Source organism: Heterodontus francisci, chromosome 19 (genome assembly GCF_036365525.1).
Source record: "Heterodontus francisci isolate sHetFra1 chromosome 19, sHetFra1.hap1, whole genome shotgun sequence".
NCBI classification, from domain to species: Eukaryota; Metazoa; Chordata; class Chondrichthyes; order Heterodontiformes; family Heterodontidae; genus Heterodontus; species Heterodontus francisci.
In genome coordinates this window covers 5,145,901-5,170,905 of record NC_090389.1, presented here as the reverse complement: position 1 = coordinate 5,170,905, position 25,005 = coordinate 5,145,901, and the positions used below count along the sequence as shown (strand labels likewise).

Below are 25,005 nucleotides of genomic sequence, written 5' to 3'. Positions count from 1 at the left end.
CTGCATTGTCCTGAGCCAGCAGTACGAACCTCGTCAGCACTAACTGGACAGTAGGCAGTTCCACAGGAAGTACTGGGGATGTGGGATTTATGTTCCAATGTTTTGGGGGCGGGGGGGGGGTGGATGTGGTAATGTTGTGTTGGTAGAAGAGTTGGGTTTATGCTTGGAAGCAGACACCCTGCATCAGAACACTATTTTGGCAGAGGGGTCTCCACCCTTGAGGTAGATTCCTAGGACTGTTCGTATTCACAAAGAATCTGCTTTAGTATTAGCAGAATACATAGAAAATGTTGAAAATCACTGTTGTGCATTACTTTAAAAATAGTAATCATAAGATTACAAGAAGTAGGAGCAGGAGTAGGCCATTGGGCCCCTCAAGCCTGCTCCATCTTTCAATAAAGGCAGTGGCGTACAGGTAATTTTTTTTTATTCATTCATGGGATGTGGGCGTCGCTGGCCAGGCCAGCATTTGTTACCCATCCCTAATTGCCCTTGAGAAGGTGGTGGTGAGCTGCTGCCTTGAACCGCTGCAGTCCATTTGGGGTAGGTATATCCACAGTGCTGTGAGGAAGGGAGTTCCAGGATTTTGACCCAGTGACAGTGAAGGAACGGTGATATAGTTCCAAGTCAGGATGGTGTGTGACTTGGAGGGGAACTTGGAGGTGGTGGTGTTTCCATGCATTTGCTGCCCTTGTCCTTCTAGTTGGTAGAGGTGGCGGGTTTGGATCGTGCTATCTGAGGAGCCTTGGTGCATTGCTGCAGTGCATCTTGTAGATGGTACACAGTGCTGCCACTGTGTGTCGCTGGTAGAGGGAGTGAATGTTTGTGGATGGTGTGCCAATCAAGCGGGCTGCTTTGTCCTGGATGGTGTCGAGCTTCTGGATTGTTGGTGGAGCTGCACCCATCCAGGCAAGTGGAGAGTATTCCATCACACCCCTGACTTGTGCCTTGTAGATGGTGGACAGGCTTTGGGGAGTCAGGAGGTGAGTTACTCGCCACAGGATTCCTAGCCTCTGACCTGCTCTTGTAGCCACGGTATTTATATGGCTGATCCAGTTCAGTTTCTGGTCAATGGTAGCCCCTAGGATGTTGATAGTGGGGGATTCAGCAATGATAATGCCATTGAATGTCAAGGGGAGATGGTTAGATTCTCACTTGTTGGGGATGGTCATTGCCTGGTACATGTGTGGCGCGAATGTTACTTGCCACTTATCAGCCCAAGCCTGGATATTGTCCAGTTCTTGCTGCATTTCTACACAGACTGCTTCAGTATCTGAGGAGTCACTAATGGTGCTGAACATTGTACAATCATCAGCAAACATCCCCACTTCTGACCTTATGGTTGAAGGATGGTCATTGATGAAGCAGCTGAAGATGATTGGGCCTAGGACACTACCCTGAGGAACTCCTGAAATGATGTCCTGGAGCTCAGGTGATTGACCTCCAACAACCACAGCCATCTTCCTTTGCACTGGGTATGACTCCAGCCAGTGGAGGGTTTTCCCCCTGATTCCCATTGACCTCAGTTTTGCTAGGGCTCCTCGGTCATACTCGGTCAAATGATGCTGCCTTGATGTCAAGGGCAGTCACTCTCACGTCAATGGACTAGTAATCCAGAGTCCCAGGCTAGTGCTTGGAGGACATGGTTTCAAATCCCACAGCAGCAGATGGCGAAATTTGAATTCAATTAATAAATCTGGAATTAAAAGGCTATTTTAATGGTGACCATGAAACAATTGTCAATTGTTATAAAAACCCATCTGGTTCACTAATGTCCTTTAGGGAAGGAAATCTGCCATCCTTACCTGGTCTGGCCTACACTCCAGACCCACAGCAATGTGGTTGACTCTTAAATGCCCTCTGAAATGGTATAGCAAGCCACTCAATTCAAAGGCAATTACAGATAAATGCTGGCCGAGCCAACATCCCACATCCCAAGAACGAACATAAAAAATTCCCTGTAAAACTCAATAGCGACAGCTCTCCACAAAGAAACAAAACACCCGCCAGGCAAGAAGGATAGGAACAGCCCAGTTTCACTGCAAGGTCTGTCCATCACCTCATTTACACTGCAGACTATCAGCAATCTGGATTCACTCCATTTACACTGCAGATTGGGTCAGTGACCTAAATTCAATCCCAGTTACACTGCAGACTGTCAGTGATCTGGATTCACTCCATTTACACGGCAGACTATCAGCAATCTGGATTCACTCCATTTACACTGCAGATTGGGTCAGTGACCTAAATTCAATCCCAGTTACACTGCAGACTGTCAGTGATCTGGATTCACTCGATTTACACGGCAGACTGTCAGTGATCTGGATTCACTCCATTTACACGGCAGACTGTCAGTGATCTGGATTCACTCCATTTACACTGCAGACTGTCAGTGATCTGGATTCACTCCATTTACACTGCAGACAGTCACTGATCTGGATTCACTCCATTTAAACTGCAGACTGTCAGTGATCTGGATTCACTCCATTTACACTGCAGATGGCGATCTGGATTCACTCCATTTACACTGCAGATTGTGTCAGTGATCTGGATTCACCCCATTTACACTACAGATTGTCAGTGATCTGGATTCACTCCATTTACACCGCTGATTGTGATCTGGATTCACTCCATTTACACTGCAGATTGTGTCTGTGATCTGGATTCACTCCATTTATACAGCAGACTGTCAGTGATCTGGATTCACTCCATTCACACTGCAGACAGTCAGCGATCTGGATTCACTCCATTTACACTGCAGATTGTGTCTGTGATCTGGATTCACTCCATTTATACAGCAGACTGTCAGTGATCTGGATTCACTCCATTTAAACTGCAGACTGTCATTGATCTGGATTCACTCCATTTACACTGCAGATTGTGATCTGGATTCACTCCATTTACACGGCAGATTGTGTCAGTGATCTGGATTCACCCCATTTACACTGCAGATTGTGATCTGGATTCACTCCATTTACACTGCAAACTGTCAGCGATCTGGATTTACTCCATTTACACTGCAGACTGTCAGCGATCTGGATTTACTCCATTTACACTGCAGACTGTCAGTGATCTGGATTCACTCCATTTACACAGCAGATTGCGATCTGGATTCACCCCATTTACACTACAGATTGTGTCAGTGATCTGGATTCACCCCATTTGCACTGCAGATTGTGATCTGGATTCACTCCATTTACACTGCAGACTGTCAGCGATCTGGATTTACTCCATTTACACTGTAGACTGTCAGCGATCTAGATTCATTCCATTTACACTTCAGATTGTGATCTGGATTCACTCCATTTACACTGCAGATTGTGATCTGGATTCACTCCATTTACACTGCAGACTATCACTGATCGGATTCACTCCATTTAAACTGCAGACTGTCAGTGATCTGGATTCACCCCATTTACACCGCAGATTGTGATCTGGATTCACTCCATTTACACTGCAGACTGTCACTGATCTGGATTCACTCCATTTAAACTGCAGACTGTCAGTGATCTGGATTCACTCCATTTACACTGCAGATTGCGATCTAAATTCACCCCATTCACACTAGAGATTGTCAGTGATCTGGATTCACCCCATTTACACTGCAGATTGTCAGTGATCTGGATTCACGCCATTTACACTGCAGACCGTCACTGATCGGATTCACTTCATTTACACTGCAGACTGTCAGTGATCTGGATTCACTCCATTCACACTGCAGACAGTCAGCGATCTGGATTCACTCCATTTACACTGCAGATTGTGATCTGGATTCACCCCATTTACACTGCAGATTGTGATCTTGACTCACTCCATTTACACTGCAGACTGTCAGCGATCTGGATACACTCCATTTACACTGCAGATTGTGGCTGTGATCTGGATTCATTCCATTTAAACTGCAGACTGTCAGTGATTTGGATTCACTCCATTTACACTGCAGATTGTGATCTGGATTCACTCCATTTACACTGCAGACTGTCAGCGATCTGGATTCACTCCATTTACACTGCAGATTATCAACGATCTGGATTCACTCCAATTACACTGCAGACTGTCACTGATCTGGATTTACTCCATTTAAACTGCAGATTGCGATCTGGATTCACCCCATTTACACCGCAGATTGTGATCTGGATTCAACCCACTTACACTGCAGATTGTGTCAGTGATCTGGATTCACTCCATTTACACCGCAGATTGTGATCTGGATTCAACCCACTTACACTGCAGATTGTGTCAGTGATCTGGATTCACCCCATTTCCACTGCAGATTGTGTCAGTGATCTGGATTCACCCCATTTACACTGTAGATTGTCAGCGATCTGGATTCACTCCATTTGCACTGCAGACTGTCAGTGATCTGGATTCACCCCATTTACACTGCAGATTGTGATCTGAATTCACCCCATTTACACTGCAGATTGTCAGCGATCTGGATTCACTCCATTTGCACTGCAGACTGTCAGTGATCTGGATTCACTCCATTTACACTGCAGATTGTGATCTGAATTCACCCCACTTACACTGCAGATTGTCAGTGATCTGGATTCACTCCATTTACACTGCAGACTGTCACTGATCGGATTCACTCCATTTACACTGCAGATTGTGATCTGGATACACTCCATTTACACTGCAGACTGTCACTGATCGGATTCACTTCATTTACACTGCAGACTGTCAGTGATCTGGATTCACTCCATTTACACTGCAGATTGTGTCAGTGATCTGGATTCACCCCATTTACACTGCAGATTGTCATCTGAATTCACTCCATTTACACTGCAGACTGTCACTGATCTGGATTCACTCCATTTCCACTGCAGACTGACAGCGATCTGGATTCACTCCATTTACACTGCAGACTGTGACTGATCGGATTCACTTCATTTACACTGCAGACTGTCAGTGATCTGGATTCACTCCATTTACACTGCAGATTGTGTCTGTGATCTGGATTCACTCCATTTATACAGCAGACTGTCAGTGATCTGGATTCACTCCATTTACACTGCAGATTGTGTCTGTGATCTGGATTCACTCCATTTATACAGCAGAGTGTCAGTGATCTGGATTCACTCTATTCACACTGCAGACAGTCAGCGATCTGGATTCACTCCATTTACACTGCAGATTGTGTCTGTGATCTGGATTCACCCCATTTATACTGCAGATTGTCAGTGATCTGGATTCACTCCATTTACACTGCAGATTGTGTCTGTGATCTGGATTCACTCCATTTATACAGCAGAGTGTCAGTGATCTGGATTCACTCTATTCACACTGCAGACAGTCAGCGATCTGGATTCACTCCATTTACACTGCAGATTGTGTCTGTGATCTGGATTCACTCCATTTATACTGCAGATTGTCAGTGATCTGGATTCACTCTATTTACACTGCAGATTGCAATCTGGATTCACTCCATTTACACTGCAGATTGTGTCTGTGATCTGGATTCACTCCATTTATACAGCAGAGTGTCAGTGATCTGGATTCACTCTATTCACACTGCAGACAGTCAGCGATCTGGATTCACTCCATTTACACTGCAGATTGTGTCTGTGAAATGGATTCACCCAATTTACACTGCAGACTGTCAGTGATCTGGATTCACCCCATTTACACCGCAGATTGTGATCTAGATTCACTCCATTTACACTGCAGACTGTCACTGATCGGATAGACTTCATTTACACTGCAGACTGTCAGTGATCTGGATTCACTCCATTTACACTGCAGACTGTCAGTGATCTGGATTCACTCCATTTACACTGCAGATTGTGTCTGTCATCTGGATTCACTCCATTTATACAGCAGACTGTCACTGATCTGGATTCACTCCATTTAAACTGCAGACTGTCAGTGATCTGGATTCACTCCATTTACACTGCAGATTGTGATCTGGATTCACTCCATTTACACTGCAGATTGTGTCAGTGATCTGGATTCACCCCATTTACACTGCAGATTGTGTCAGTGATCTGGATTCACCCCATTTACACTGCAGATTGTGTCAGTGATCTGGGTTCACTCCATTTACACTGCAGATTGTGATCTGGATTCACTCCATTTACACTGCAGATTGTGATCTGGATTCACTCCATTTACACTGCAGATTGTGATCTGGATTCACTCCATTTACACTGCAGACTGTCAGCGATCTGGATACACTCCATTTACACTGCAGATTGTGATCTGGATTCACTCCATTTACACTGCAGATTGTGATCTGGATTCACTCCATTTACACTGCAGACTGTCACTGATCGGATTCACTCCATTTAAACTGCAGACTGTCAGTGATCTGGATTCACCCCATTTACACTGCAGATTGTGATCTGGATTCACTCCATTTACACTGCAGACTGTCAGCGATCTGGATACACTCCATTTACACTGTCGACTGTCAGCGTTCTAGATTCATTCCATTTACACTGCAGATTGTGATCTGGATTCACTCCATTTACACTGCAGATTGTGATCTGGATTCACTCCATTTACACTGCAGACTGTCACTGATCGGATTCACTCCATTTAAACTGCAGACTGTCAGTGATCTGGATTCACCCCATTTACACTGCAGATTGTGATCTGGATTCACTCCATTTACACTGCAGACTGTCAGCGATCTGGATTTACTCCATTTACACTGCAGACTGTCAGCGATCTGGATACACTCCATTTGCACTGTAGACTGTCAGCGATCTAGATTCATTCCATTTACACTTCAGATTGTGATCTGGATTCACTCCATTTACACTGCAGACTGTCACTGATCGGATTCACTCCATTTAAACTGCAGACTGTCAGTGATCTGGATTCACTCCATTTACACTGCAGATTGCGATCTGGATTCACTCCATTTACACTGCAGATTGTGTCAGTGATCTGGATTCACCCCATTTACACTACAGACTGTCAGTGATCTGGATTCACCCCTTTTACACTGCAGATTGTCAGTGATCTGGATTCACTCCATTTACACCGCAGATTGTGATCTGGATTCACTCCATTTACACTGCAGACCGTCACTGATCGGATTCACTTCATTTACACTGCAGACTGTCAGTGATCTGGATTCACTCCATTTACACTGCAGACTGTCAGTGATCTGGATTCACTCCATTTACACTGCAGACAGTCAGCGATCTGGATTCACTCCATTTACACTGCAGATTGTGATCTGGATTCACTCCATTTACACTGCAGATTGTGATCTGAATTCACCCCACTTACACTGCAGATTGTCAGTGATCTGGATTCACTCCATTTACACTGCAGACTGTCACTGATCGGATTCACTCCATTTAAACTGCAGACTGTCAGTGATCTGGATTCACCCCATTTACACTGCAGATTGTGATCTGGATTCACTCCATTTACACTGCAGACTGTCAGCGATCTGGATTTACTCCATTTACACTGCAGACTGTCAGCGATCGGGATACACTCCATTTGCACTGTAGACTGTCAGCGATCTAGATTCATTCCATTTACACTTCAGATTGTGATCTGGATTCACTCCATTTACACTGCAGACTGTCACTGATCGGATTCACTCCATTTAAACTGCAGACTGTCAGTGATCTGGATTCACTCCATTTACACTGCAGATTGCGATCTGGATTCACTCCATTTACACTGCAGATTGTGTCAGTGATCTGGATTCACCCCATTTACACTACAGACTGTCAGTGATCTGGATTCACCCCTTTTACACTGCAGATTGTCAGTGATCTGGATTCACTCCATTTACACCGCAGATTGTGATCTGGATTCACTCCATTTACACTGCAGACCGTCACTGATCGGATTCACTTCATTTACACTGCAGACTGTCAGTGATCTGGATTCACTCCATTTACACTGCAGACTGTCAGTGATCTGGATTCACTCCATTCACACTGCAGACAGTCAGCGATCTGGATTCACTCCATTTACACTGCAGATTGTGATCTGGATTCACTCCATTTACACTGCAGATTGTGATCTGAATTCACCCCACTTACACTGCAGATTGTCAGTGATCTGGATTCACTCCATTTACACTGCAGACTGTCACTGATCGGATTCACTCCATTTACACTGCAGATTGTGATCTGGATACACTCCATTTACACTGCAGACTGTCACTGATCGGATTCATTTCATTTACACTGCAGACTGTCAGTGATCTGGATTCACTCCATTTACACTGCAGATTGTGTCAGTGATCTGGATTCACCCCATTTACACTGCAGATTGTCATCTGAATTCACTCCATTTACACTGCAGACTGTCACTGATCTGGATTCACTCCATTTCCACTGCAGACTGACAGCGATCTGGATTCACTCCATTTACACTGCAGACTGTGACTGATCGGATTCACTTCATTTACACTGCAGACTGTCAGTGATCTGGATTCACTCCATTTACACTGCAGATTGTGTCTGTGATCTGGATTCACTCCATTTATACAGCAGACTGTCAGTGATCTGGATTCACTCCATTTACACTGCAGATTGTGTCTGTGATCTGGATTCACTCCATTTATACAGCAGAGTGTCAGTGATCTGGATTCACTCTATTCACACTGCAGACAGTCAGCGATCTGGATTCACTCCATTTACACTGCAGATTGTGTCTGTGATCTGGATTCACTCCATTTATACTGCAGATTGTCAGTGATCTGGATTCACTCCATTTACACTGCAGATTGTGTCTGTGATCTGGATTCACTCCATTTATACAGCAGAGTGTCAGTGATCTGGATTCACTCTATTCACACTGCAGACAGTCAGCGATCTGGATTCACTCCATTTACACTGCAGATTGTGTCTGTGATCTGGATTCACTCCATTTATACTGCAGATTGTCAGTGATCTGGATTCACTCTATTTACACTGCAGATTGCGATCTGGATTCACTCCATTTACACTGCAGATTGTGTCTGTGATCTGGATTCACTCCATTTATACAGCAGAGTGTCAGTGATCTGGATTCACTCTATTCACACTGCAGACAGTCAGCGATCTGGATTCACTCCATTTACACTGCAGATTGTGTCTGAGAAATGGATTCACCCAATTTACACTGCAGACTGTCAGTGATCTGGATTCACCCCATTTACACCGCAGATTGTGATCTGGATTCACTCCATTTACACTGCAGACTGTCACTGATCGGATAGACTTCATTTACACTGCAGACTGTCAGTGATCTGGATTCACTCCATTTACACTGCAGACTGTCAGTGATCTGGATTCACTCCATTTACACTGCAGATTGTGTCTGTCATCTGGATTCACTCCATTTATACAGCAGACTGTCACTGATCTGGATTCACTCCATTTAAACTGCAGACTGTCAGTGATCTGGATTCACTCCATTTACACTGCAGATTGTGATCTGGATTCACTCCATTTACACTGCAGATTGTGTCAGTGATCTGGATTCACCCCATTTACACTGCAGATTGTGTCAGTGATCTGGATTCACCCCATTTACACTGCAGATTGTGTCAGTGATCTGGATTCACTCCATTTACACTGCAGATTGTGATCTGGATTCACTCCATTTACACTGCAGATTGTGATCTGGATTCACTCCATTTACACTGCAGACTGTCAGCGATCTGGATACACTCCATTTACACTGCAGATTGTGATCTGGATTCACTCCATTTACACTGCAGATTGTGATCTGGATTCACTCCATTTACACTGCAGACTGTCACTGATCGGATTCACTCCATTTAAACTGCAGACTGTCAGTGATCTGGATTCACCCCATTTACACTGCAGATTGTGATCTGGATTCACTCCATTTACACTGCAGACTGTCAGCGATCTGGATACACTCCATTTACACTGTCGACTGTCAGCGTTCTAGATTCATTCCATTTACACTGCAGATTGTGATCTGGATTCACTCCATTTACACTGCAGATTGTGATCTGGATTCACTCCATTTACACTGCAGACTGTCACTGATCGGATTCACTCCATTTAAACTGCAGACTGTCAGTGATCTGGATTCACCCCATTTACACTGCAGATTGTGATCTGGATTCACTCCATTTACACTGCAGACTGTCAGCGATCTGGATTTACTCCATTTACACTGCAGACTGTCAGCGATCTGGATACACTCCATTTGCACTGTAGACTGTCAGCGATCTAGATTCATTCCATTTACACTTCAGATTGTGATCTGGATTCACTCCATTTACACTGCAGACTGTCACTGATCGGATTCACTCCATTTAAACTGCAGACTGTCAGTGATCTGGATTCACTCCATTTACACTGCAGATTGCGATCTGGATTCACTCCATTTACACTGCAGATTGTGTCAGTGATCTGGATTCACCCCATTTACACTACAGACTGTCAGTGATCTGGATTCACCCCTTTTACACTGCAGATTGTCAGTGATCTGGATTCACTCCATTTACACCGCAGATTGTGATCTGGATTCACTCCATTTACACTGCAGACCGTCACTGATCGGATTCACTTCATTTACACTGCAGACTGTCAGTGATCTGGATTCACTCCATTTACACTGCAGACTGTCAATGATCTGGATTCACTCCATTTACACTGCAGATTGTGACTGTCATCTGGATTCACTCCATTTATACAGCAGACTGTCAGTGATCTGGATTCACTCCATTCACACTGCAGACAGTCAGCGATCTGGATTCACTCCATTTACACTGCAGATTGTGTCAGTGATCTGGATTCACCCCATTTACACTGCAGATTGTGTCAGTGATCTGGATTCACCCCATTTACACTGCAGTGTGATCTTGACTCACTCCATTTACACTGCAGACTGTCAGCGATCTGGATACACTCCATTTACACTGCAGATTGTGGCTGTGATCTGGATTCATTCCATTTAAACTGCAGACTGTCAGTGATTTGGATTCACTCCATTTACACTGCAGATTGTGATCTGGATTCACTCCATTTACACTGCAGACTGTCAGCGATCTGGATTCACTCCATTTACACTGCAGATTATCAACGATCTGGATTCACTCCAATTACACTGCAGACTGTCAGTGATCTGGATTTACTCCATTTAAACTGCAGATTGCGATCTGGATTCACCCCATTTACACTGCAGATTGTCAGTGATCTGGATTCACTCCATTTACACCGCAGATTGTGATCTGGATTCAACCCACTTACACTGCAGATTGTGTCAGTGATCTGGATTCACCCCATTTACACTGCAGATTGTGATCTGGATTCAACCCATTTACACTGCAGATTGTGTCAGTGATCTGGATTCACCCCATTTACACTGTAGATTGTGATCTGAATTCACCCCACTTACACTGCAGATTGTCAGTGTTCTGGATTCACTCCATTTACACTGCAGACTGTCACTGATCGGATTCACTTCATTTACACTGCAGACTGTCAGTGATCTGGATTCACTCCATTTACACTGCAGATTGTGTCAGTGATCTGGATTCACCCCATTTACACTGCAGATTGTGTCAGTGATCTGGATTTACCCCATTTACACTGCAGATTGTCATCTGAATTCACTCCATTTACACTGCAGACTGTCACTGATCTGGATTCACTCCATTTCCACTGCAGACTGACAGCGATCTGGATTCACTCCATTTACACTGCAGACTGTGACTGATCGGATTCACTTCATTTACACTGCAGACTGTCAGTGATCTGGATTCACTCCATTTACACTGCAGATTGTGTCTGTGATCTGGATTCACTCCATTTATACAGCAGACTGTCAGTGATCTGGATTCACTCCATTCACACTGCAGACTGTCAGTGATCTGGATTCACTCCATTTACACTGCAGATTGTGTCTGTGATCTGGATTCACTCCATTTATACAGCAGAGTGTCAGTGATCTGGATTCACTCTATTCACACTGCAGACAGTCAGCGATCTGGATTCACTCCATTTACACTGCAGATTGTGTCTGTGATCTGGATTCACCCCATTTATACTGCAGATTGTCAGTGATCTGGATTCACTCTATTTACACTGCAGATTGCGATCTGGATTCACTCCATTTACACTGCAGATTGTGTCTGTGATCTGGATTCACTCCATTTATACAGCAGAGTGTCTGTGATCTGGATTCACCCCATTTATACTGCAGATTGTCAGTGATCTGGATTCACTCTATTTACACTGCAGATTGCGATCTGGATTCACTCCATTTACACTGCAGATTGTGTCTGTGATCTGGATTCACTCCATTTATACAGCAGAGTGTCAGTGATCTGGATTCACTCTATTCACACTGCAGACAGTCAGCGATCTGGATTCACTCCATTTACACTGCAGATTGTGTCTGTGAAATGGATTCACCCAATTTACACTGCAGACTGTCAGTGATCTGGATTCACCTCATTTACATTGCAGATTGTCAGTGACCTGGATTCACTCCATTTACACCGCTGATTGTGATCTGGATTCACTCCATTTACACTGCAGACTGTCACTGATCGGATAGACTTCATTTACACTGCAGACTGTCAGTGATCTGGATTCACTCCATTTCCACTGCAGACTGTCAGTGATCTGGATTCACTCCATTTACACTGCAGATTGTGTCTGTCATCTGGATTCACTCCATTTATACAGCAGACTGTCACTGATCTGGATTCACTCCATTTAAACTGCAGACTGTCAGTGATCTGGATTCACTCCATTTACACTGCAGATTGTGATCTGGATTCACTCCATTTACACTGCAGATTGTGTCAGTGATCTGGATTCACCCCATTTACACTGCAGATTGTGTCAGTGATCTGGATTCACCCCATTTACACTGCAGATTGTGTCAGTGATCTGGATTCACTCCATTTACACTGCAGATTGTGATCTGGATTCACTCCATTTTCACTGCAGATTGTGATCTGGATTCACTCCATTTACACTGCAGATTGTGATCTGGATTCACTCCATTTACACTGCAGACTGTCAGCGATCTGGATACACTCCATTTACACTGTCGACTGTCAGCGATCTAGATTCATTCCATTTACACTGCAGATTGTGATCTGGATTCACTCCATTTACACTGCAGATTGTGATCTGGATTCACTCCATTTACACTGCAGACTGTCACTGATCGGATTCACTCCATTTAAACTGCAGACTGTCAGTGATCTGGATTCACCCCATTTACACTGCAGATTGTGATCTGGATTCACTCCATTTACACTGCAGACTGTCAGCGATCTGGATTTACTCCATTTACACTGCAGACTGTCACTGATCGGATTCACTCCAATTACACTGCAGATTGCGATCTGGAATCACTCCATTTACACTGCAGATAGTGTCAGTGATCTAGATTCACCCCATTTACACTACAGATTGTCAGTGATCTGGATTCACTCCATTTACACTGCAGATTGTGATCTGGATTCACTCCATTTACACCGCAGATTGTGATCTGGATTCACTCCATTTACACTGCAGACAGTCACTGATCGGATTCACTCCATTTACACTGCAGACTGTCACTGTTCGGATTCACTCCATTTAAACTGCAGACTGTCAGTGATCTGGATTCACCCCATTTCCACTGCAGATTGTGATCTGGATTCACTCCATTTACACTGCAGACTGTCACTGTTCGGATTCACTCCATTTAAACTGCAGACTGTCAGTGATCTGGATTCACTCCATTTACACTGCAGACTGTCACTGTTCGGATTCACTCCATTTACACTACAGACTGTCAGCGATCTGGATTCACTCCATTTACACTGCAGTCTGTCAGCGATCTGGATTTACTCCATTTACACTGCAGACTGTCAGCGATCTAGAATCACTCCATTCACACTGCAGACTGTCAGCGATCTGGATTCACTCCATTTACACTGCAGACTGTCAGCGATCTGGATTCACTCCATTTACACTGCAGATTGTGATCTGGATTCACTCCATTTACACTGCAGACTGTCAGCGATCTGGATTCACTCCATTTACACTGCAGATTATCAACGATCTGGATTCACTCCAATTACACTGCAGACTGTCACTGATCTGGATTTACTCCATTTAAACTGCAGATTGCGATCTGGATTCACCCCATTTACACTGCAGATTGTCAGTGATCTGGATTCACTCCATTTACACCGCAGATTGTGATCTGGATTCAACCCACTTACACTGCAGATTGTGTCAGTGATCTGGATTCACCCCATTTACACTGCAGATTGTGTCAGTGATCTGGATTCACCCCATTTACACAGTAGACTGTGATCTGAATTCACCCCATTTACACTGCAGATTGTCAGCGATCTGGATTCACTCCATTTGCACTGCAGACTGTCAGTGATCTGGATTCACCCCATTTACACCGCAGATTGTGATCTGGATTCACCCCATTTACACTGCAGATTGTCAGTGATCTGGATTCACTCCATTTACACTGCAGATTATGATCTGAATTCACCCCACTTACACTGCAGATTGTCAGTGATCTGGATTCACTCCATTTACACTGCAGACTGTCACTGATCGGATTCACTCCATTTACACTGCAGATTGTGATCTGGATACACTCCATTTACACTGCAGACTGTCACTGATCGGATTCACTTCATTTACACTGCAGACTGTCAGTGATCTGGATTCACTCCATTTACACTGCAGATTGTGTCAGTGATCTGGATTTACCCCATTTACACTGCAGATTGTCATCTGAATTCACTCCATTTACACTGCAGACTGTCACTGATCTGGATTCACTCCATTTCCACTGCAGACTGACAGCGATCTGGATTCACTCCATTTACACTGCAGACTGTGACTGATCGGATTCACTTCATTTACACTGCAGACTGTCAGTGATCTGGATTCACTCCATTTACACTGCAGATTGTGTCTGTGATCTGGATTCACTCCATTTATACAGCAGACTGTCAGTGATCTGGATTCACTCCATTTACACTGCAGATTGTGTCTGTGATCTGGATTCACTCCATTTATACAGCAGAGTGTCAGTGATCTGGATTCACTCTATTCACACTGCAGACAGTCAGCGATCTGGATTCACTCCATTTACACTGCAGATTGTGTCTGTGATCTGGATTCACCCCATTTATACTGCAGATTGTCAGTGATCTGGATTCACTCTATTTACACTGCAGATTGCGATCTGGATTCACTCCATTTACACTGCAGATTGTGTCTGTGATCTGGATTCACTCCATTTATACAGCAGAGTGTCAGTGATCTGGATTCACTCTATTCACACTGCAGACAGTCAGCGATCTGGATTCACTCCATTCACACTGCAGATTGTGTCTGTGAAATGGATTCACCCAATTTACACTGCAGACTGTCAGTGATCTGGATTCACCCAATTTACACTGCAGACTGTCAGTGATCTGGATTCACTCCATTTACACCGCTGATTGTGATCTGGATTCACTCCATTTACACTGCAGACTGTCACTGATCGGATAGACTTCATTTACACTGCAGACTGTCAGTGATCTGGATTCACTCCATTTACACTGCAGACTGTCAGTGATCTGGATTCACTCCATTTACACTGCAGATTGTGTCTGTCATCTGGATTCACTCCATTTATACAGCAGACTGTCACTGATCTGGATTCACTCCATTTAAACTGCAGACTGTCAGTGATCTGGATTCACTCCATTTACACTGCAGATTGTGATCTGGATTCACTCCATTTACACTGCAGATTGTGTCAGTGATCTGGATTCACTCCATTTACACTGCAGATTGTGATCTGGATTCACTCCATTTACACTGCAGACTGTCAGCGATCTGGATACACTCCATTTACACTGTCGACTGTCAGCGTTCTAGATTCATTCCATTTACACTGCAGATTGTGATCTGGATTCACTCCATTTACACTGCAGATTGTGATCTGGATTCACTCCATTTACACTGCAGACTGTCACTGATCAGATTCACTCCATTTAAACTGCACACTGTCAGTGATCTGGATTCACCCCATTTACACTGCAGATTGTGATCTGGATTCACTCCATTTACACTGCAGACTGTCAGCGATCTGGATTTACTCCATTTACACTGCAGACTGTCAGCGATCTGGATACACTCCATTTGCACTGTAGACTGTCAGCGATCTAGATTCATTCCATTTACACTTCAGATTGTGATCTGGATTCACTCCATTTACACTGCAGACTGTCACTGATCGGATTCACTCCATTTAAACTGCAGACTGTCAGCGATCTGGATTCACTCCATTTACACTGCAGATTGCAATCTGGAATCACCCCATTTACACTACAGATTGTCAGTGATCTGGATTCACTCCATTTACACTGCAGATTGTGATCTGGATTCACCCCATTTATACAGCAGACTGTCACTGATTTGGATTCACTCCATTTAAACTGCAGACTGTCAGTGATCTGGATTCACCCCATTTCCACTGCAGATTGTGATCTGGATTCACTCCATTTACACTGCAGACTGTCACTGTTCGGATTCACTCCATTTAAACTGCAGACTGTCAGTGATCTGGATTCACCCCATTTACACTGCAGATTGTGATCTGGATTCACTCCATTTACACTGCAGATTGTGATCTGGATTCACTCCATTTACACTGCAGACTGTCAGCGATCTAGAATCACTCCATTCACACTGCAGATTGTGATCTGGATTCACTCCATTTATACTGCAGATTGTGATCTGGATTCACTCCATTTAAACTGCAGACTGTCAGCGATCTGGATTTACTCCATTTACACTGCAGACTGTCACTGATCGGATTCACTCCAATTACACTGCAGATTGCGATCTGGAATCACTCCATTTACACTGCAGATAGTGTCAGTGATCTAGATTCACCCCATTTACACTACAGATTGTCAGTGATCTGGATTCACTCCATTTACACTGCAGATTGTGATCTGGATTCACTCCATTTACACCGCAGATTGTGATCTGGATTCACTCCATTTACACTGCAGACAGTCACTGATCGGATTCACTCCATTTACACTGCAGACTGTCACTGTTCGGATTCACTCCATTTAAACTGCAGACTGTCAGTGATCTGGATTCACCCCATTTCCACTGCAGATTGTGATCTGGATTCACTCCATTTACACTGCAGACTGTCACTGTTCGGATTCACTCCATTTAAACTGCAGACTGTCAGTGATCTGGATTCACTCCATTTACACTGCAGACTGTCACTGTTCGGATTCACTCCATTTACACTACAGACTGTCAGCGATCTGGATTCACTCCATTTACACTGCAGTCTGTCAGCGATCTGGATTTACTCCATTTACACTGCAGACTGTCAGCGATCTAGAATCACTCCATTCACACTGCAGACTGTCAGCGATCTGGATTCACTCCATTTACACTGCAGACTGTCAGCGATCTGGATTCACTCCATTTACACTGCAGATTGTGATCTGGATTCACTCCATTTACACTGCAGACTGTCAGCGATCTGGATTCACTCCATTTACACTGCAGATTATCAACGATCTGGATTCACTCCAATTACACTGCAGACTGTCACTGATCTGGATTTACTCCATTTAAACTGCAGATTGCGATCTGGATTCACCCCATTTACACTGCAGATTGTCAGTGATCTGGATTCACTCCATTTACACCGCAGATTGTGATCTGGATTCAACCCACTTACACTGCAGATTGTGTCAGTGATCTGGATTCACCCCATTTACACTGCAGATTGTGTCAGTGATCTGGATTCACCCCATTTACACAGTAGACTGTGATCTGAATTCACCCCATTTACACTGCAGATTGTCAGCGATCTGGATTCACTCCATTTGCACTGCAGACTGTCAGTGATCTGGATTCACCCCATTTACACCGCAGATTGTGATCTGGATTCACCCCATTTACACTGCAGATTGTCAGTGATCTGGATTCACTCCATTTACACTGCAGATTATGATCTGAATTCACCCCACTTACACTGCAGATTGTCAGTGATCTGGATTCACTCCATTTACACTGCAGACTGTCACTGATCGGATTCACTCCATTTACACTGCAGATTGTGATCTGGATACACTCCATTTACACTGCAGACTGTCACTGATCGGATTCACTTCATTTACACTGCAGACTGTCAGTGATCTGGATTCACTCCATTTACACTGCAGATTGTGTCAGTGATCTGGATTTACCCCATTTACACTGCAGATTGTCATCTGAATTCACTCCATTTACACTGCAGACTGTCACTGATCTGGATTCACTCCATTTCCACTGCAGACTGACAGCGATCTGGATTCACTCCATTTACACTGCAGACTGTGACTGATCGGATTCACTTCATTTACACTGCAGACTGTCAGTGATCTGGATTCACTCCATTTACACTGCAGATTGTGTCTGTGATCTGGATTCACTCCATTTATACAGCAGACTGTCAGTGATCTGGATTCACTCCATTTACACTGCAGATTGTGTCTGTGATCTGGATTCACTCCATTTATACAGCAGAGTGTCAGTGATCTGGATTCACTCTATTCACACTGCAGACAGTCAGCGATCTGGATTCACTCCATTTACACTGCAGATTGTGTCTGTGATCTGGATTCACCCCATTTATACTGCAGATTGTCAGTGATCTGGATTCACTCTATTTACACTGCAGATTGCGATCTGGATTCACTCCATTTACACTGCAGATTGTGTCTGTGATCTGGATTCACTCCATTTATACAGCAGAGTGTCAGTGATCTGGATTCACTCTATTCACACTGCAGACAGTCAGCGATCTGGATTCACTCCATTCACACTGCAGATTGTGTCTGTGAAATGGATTCACCCAATTTACACTGCAGACTGTCAGTGATCTGGATTCACCCAATTTACACTGCAGACTGTCAGTGATCTGGATTCACTCCATTTACACCGCTGATTGTGATCTGGATTCACTCCATTTACACTGCAGACTGTCACTGATCGGATAGACTTCATTTACACTGCAGACTGTCAGTGATCTGGATTCACTCCATTTACACTGCAGACTGTCAGTGATCTGGATTCACTCCATTTACACTGCAGATTGTGTCTGTCATCTGGATTCACTCCATTTATACAGCAGACTGTCACTGATCTGGATTCACTCCATTTAAACTGCAGACTGTCAGTGATCTGGATTCACTCCATTTACACTGCAGATTGTGATCTGGATTCACTCCATTTACACTGCAGATTGTGTCAGTGATCTGGATTCACTCCATTTACACTGCAGATTGTGATCTGGATTCACTCCATTTACACTGCAGACTGTCAGCGATCTGGATACACTCCATTTACACTGTCGACTGTCAGCGTTCTAGATTCATTCCATTTACACTGCAGATTGTGATCTGGATTCACTCCATTTACACTGCAGATTGTGATCTGGATTCACTCCATTTACACTGCAGACTGTCACTGATCGGATTCACTCCATTTAAACTGCAGACTGTCAGTGATCTGGATTCACCCCATTTACACTGCAGATTGTGATCTGGATTCACTCCATTTACACTGCAGACTGTCAGCGATCTGGATTTACTCCATTTACACTGCAGACTGTCAGCGATCTGGATACACTCCATTTGCACTGTAGACTGTCAGCGATCTAGATTCATTCCATTTACACTTCAGATTGTGATCTGGATTCACTCCATTTACACTGCAGACTGTCACTGATCGGATTCACTCCATTTAAACTGCAGACTGTCAGCGATCTGGATTCACTCCATTTACACTGCAGATTGCAATCTGGAATCACCCCATTTACACTACAGATTGTCAGTGATCTGGATTCACTCCATTTACACTGCAGATTGTGATCTGGATTCACCCCATTTATACAGCAGACTGTCACTGATTTGGATTCACTCCATTTAAACTGCAGACTGTCAGTGATCTGGATTCACCCCATTTCCACTGCAGATTGTGATCTGGATTCACTCCATTTACACTGCAGACTGTCACTGTTCGGATTCACTCCATTTAAACTGCAGACTGTCAGTGATCTGGATTCACCCCATTTACACTGCAGATTGTGATCTGGATTCACTCCATTTACACTGCAGATTGTGATCTGGATTCACTCCATTTACACTGCAGACTGTCAGCGATCTAGAATCACTCCATTCACACTGCAGACTGTCAGCGATCTGGATCCACTCCATTTACACTTCAGACTGTCAACGATCTGGATTCACTCCATTTACACTGCAGATTGTGATCTGGATTCCCTCCATTTACACTGCAGATTGTGATCTGGATTCCCTCCATTTACACTGCAGATTGTGATCTGGATTCACTCCATTTACACTGCAGACTGTCAATGATCTAGATTCACTCCATTTACACTGCAGATTGTGTCTGTGATCTGGATTCACTCCATGTACACTGCAGATTGTGATCTGGATTCACTTCATTTACACTGCAGACTGTCAATGATCTAGATTCACTCCATTTGCACTGCAGATTGTGTGAATGATCTAGATTCACTCCATTTACACTGCAGATTGTGTCTGTGATCTGGATTTATTCAATTTACACTGCAGAATTGGTGAGTGATCTGGATTCACTCCATTTACACTGCAGACTGTCAATAATCAGGATTCACTCCATTTACACTGCAGATTGTGTCTGTGATCTGGATTCACTCCATTTACACTGCAGACTGTCAGTTATCTGGATTCACCCCATTTACACTGCATACTGTCAGTGATCTGGATTCACCCCATTTACACTGCAGACTGTCAGTGATCTGGATTCACCCCATTTAAGCTGCAGACTGTCAGTGATCTGGATTCACTCCATTTATACTGCAGATTGTGACCTGCATTCACTCCATTTACACTGCAGACTGTCAGTGATCTGGATTCACTCCATTTACACTGCAGACTGTCAGCGATCTGGATTCACTCCATTTACACTGCAGACTGTCAGCCATCTGGATTCACTCCATTTACACTGCAGATTGTGATCTGGATTCACTCCATTTATACTGCAGATTGTCAGTGATCTGGATTCACTCCATTTACACTGCAGACTGTCAGTGATCTGGATTCATTGCATTTACACTTCAGATTGTGATCTGGATTCACTCCATTTACACTGCAGACTGTCAGCGATCTGGATTCACTCCATTTACACTGCAGACTGTCAGCCATCTGGATTCACTCCATTTACACTGCAGATTGTGATCTGGATTCACTCCATTTATACTGCAGATTGTGACCTGTATTCACTCCATTTACACTGCAGATTGTCAGTGATCTGGATTCACCCCATTTACACTGCAGACTGTCAGTGATCTCGATTCACTCCATTTACACTGCAGACTGTCAGCGATCTGGATTCACTCCATTTACACTGCAGATTGTGATCTGGATTCACTCCATTTACACTTCAGATTGAGATCTGGATTCACTCCATTTACACTGCAGACTGTCAGCGATCTCGATTCACTCCATTTACACTGCAGACTGTCAGCGATCTGGATTCACTCCATTTACACTGCAGATTGTGATCTGGATTCACTCCATTTATACTGCAGATTGTGACCTGTATTCACTCCATTTACACTGCAGATTGTCAGTGATCTGGATCCACCCCATTTACACTGCAGACTGTCAGTGATCTGGATTCATTCCATTTACACTTCAGATTGAGATCTGAATTCACTCCATTTACACTGCAGACTGTCAGTGAACTGGATTCTCCCCATTTACACTGTAGATTGGGTCAGTGAACTGGATTCATTCCATTTACACTGCAGATTGTGATCTGGATTCACTCCATTTACACTGCAGACTGTCAGTGAACTGTATTCACCCCATTTACACTGTAGATTGGGTCAGTGATCTGGATTCATTCCATTTATCTTGCAGATTGTGATCTGGATTCACTCCATTTACAATGCAGATTGTGATCTGGATTCACTCCATTTACACTGCAGACTGTCAGTGATCTGGATTCACCCCATTTACACTGCAGACTGTCAGTGAACTGGATTCACCCCATTTACACTGTAGATTGTGATCTGGATTCACTCCATTAACACTGCAGATTGTGATCTGGATTCACTCCATTTCCACTGCAGATTGTGATCTGGATTCACTCCAATTACACTGCAGACTGTCAGCGATCTAGAATCACTCAATTTACACTGCAGACTGTCAGCGATCTGGATTCACTCCATTTACACTGCAGACTGTCAGCGATCTGGATTCACCACATTTACACTGTAGAATGGGTCAGTGATCTGGATTCATTCCATTTACACTTCAGATTGTGATCTGGTTTCACCCCATTTACACTGCAGACTGTCAGTGAACTGGATTCACCCCATTTACACTGTAGAATGGATCAGTGATCTGGATTCATTCCATTTACACTGCAGATTGTGATCTGGATTCACTCCATTTCCACTGCAGATTGTGATCTGGATTCACTCCATTTCCAATGCAGATTGTGATCTGGATTCACTCCATTTCCACTGCAGATTGTGATCTGGATTCACTCCATTTACACTGCAGATTGTGATCTGGATTCACTCCAATTCCACTGCAGATTGTGATCTGGATTCACCCCATTTACACTGCAGATTGTCAGTGATCTGGATTCACTCCATTTACACTGCAGACTGTCAGCGATCTAGAATCACTCCATTCACACTGCAGACTGTCAGCGATCTGGATTCACTCCATTTACACTTCAGACTGTCAGCGATCTGGATTCACTCCATCTACAATGCAGATTGTGCTCTGGATTCACTCCATTCACCCTGCAGACTGTCAATGATCTAAATTCACTCCATTTACACTGCAGATTGTGTCTGTGATCTGGATTCACTCCATTTACACTGGAGACCGCCAGCGATCTAGATTCATTCCATTTACACTTCAGATTGTGATCTGGATTCACTCCATTTACACTGCAGACTGTCAGTGAACGGGATTCACCCCATTTACACTGTAGATTGGGTCAGTGATCTGGATTCATTCCATTTACTCTGCAGATTGTGATCTGGATTCACTCCATTTGCACTGCAGATTGTGATCTGGATTCACTCCATTTACACTGCAGATTGTGATCTGGATTCACTCCATTTACACTGCAGATTGTGATCTGGATTCACTCCATTTACACTGCAGACTATCAATGATCTAGATTCACTCCATTTAAACTGCAGACTGTCAGTGATCTGGATTCACTCCATTTACACTTCAGACTGTCAGTGATCTGGATTCCCCCCATTTACTCTGCAGATTGTGATCTGGATTCACTCCATTTACACTTCAGACTGTCAGCGATCTGGATTCACTCCATTTACACTGCAGATTGTGATCTCGATTCCCTCCATTTACACTGCAGATTGTGATCTGGATTCACTCCATTTCCACTGCAGATTGTGATCTGGATTCACTCCATTTCTACTGCAGATTGTGATCTGGATTCACTCCATTTACACTGCAGATTGTGATCTGGATTCACTCCAATTCCACTGCAGATTGTGATCTGGATTCACCCCATTTACACTGCAGATTGTCAGTGATCTGGATTCACTCCATTTACACTGCAGACTGTCAGCGATCTAGAATCACTCCATTCACACTGCAGACTGTCAGCGATCTGGATTCACTCCATTTACACTGCAGACTGTCAGCGATCTGGATTCACTCCATTTACAATGCAGATTGTGATCTGGATTCACTCCATTTATACTGCAGATTGTGATCTGGATTCACTCCATTTAAACTGCAGACTGTCAGTGATCTGGATCCACTCCATTTACACTTCAGACTGTCAACGATCTGGATTCACTCCATTTACACTGCAGATTGTGTTCTGGATTCCCTTCATTTACTCTGCAGATTGTGATCTGGATTCACTCCATTTACACTTCAGACTGTCAGTGATCTGGATTCACTCCATTTACACTGCAGATTGTGATCTGGATTCCCTCCATTTACACTGCAGATTGTGATCTGGATTCCCTCCATTTACACTGCAGACTGTCAATGATCTAGATTCACTCCATTTACACTGCAGATTGTGTCTGTGATCTGGATTCACTCCATGTACACTGCAGATTGTGATCTGGATTCACTTCATTTACACTGCAGACTGTCAATGATCTCGATTCACTCCATTTGCACTGCAGATTGTGTGAATGATCTAGATTCACTCCATTTACAATGCAGATTGTGTCTGTGATCTGGATTTATTCAATTTACACTGCAGAATTGGTGAGTGATCTGGATTCACTCCATTTACACTGCAGACTGTCAATAATCAGGATTCACTCCATTTACACTGCATATTGTGTCTGTGATCTGGATTCACTCCATTTACACTGCATACTGTCAGTGATCTGGATTCACCCCATTTACACTACAGACTGTCAGTGATCTGGATTCACCCCATTTACACTGCAGACTGTCAGTGATCTGGATTCACCCCATTTAAGCTGCAGACTGTCAGTGATCTGGATTCACTCCATTTATACTGCAGACTGTCAGTGATCTGGATTCACCCCATTTAAGCTGCAGACTGTCAGTGATCTGGATTCACTCCATTTATACTGCAGATTGTGACCTGCATTCACTCCATTTACACTGCAGAATGTCAGTGAACTGGATTCACCCCATTTACACTGCAGACTGTCAGTAATCTGGATTCACTCCATTTACACTGGAGACCGCCAGCGATCTAGATTCATTCCATTTACACTTCAGATTGTGATCTGGATTCACTCCATTTACACTGCAGACTGTCAGTGAACGGGATTCACCCCATTTACACTGTAGATTGGGTCAGTGATCTGGATTCATTCCATTTACTCTGCAGATTGTGATCTGGATTCACTCCATTTGCACTGCAGATTGTGATCTGGATTCACTCCATTTACACTGCAGATTGTGATCTGGATTCACTCCATTTACACTGCAGATTGTGATCTGGATTCACTCCATTT

General features: G+C 43.8%; 1 protein-coding gene across 5 annotated transcripts in view; it reads right to left on the bottom strand.

The window, feature by feature from the left end:
• Positions 1-25,005, bottom strand: part of LOC137379937 (transmembrane and coiled-coil domains protein 1-like) — a 164,976-nt gene that overhangs the window by 60,436 nt on the left and 79,535 nt on the right. The window lies entirely within an intron of this gene.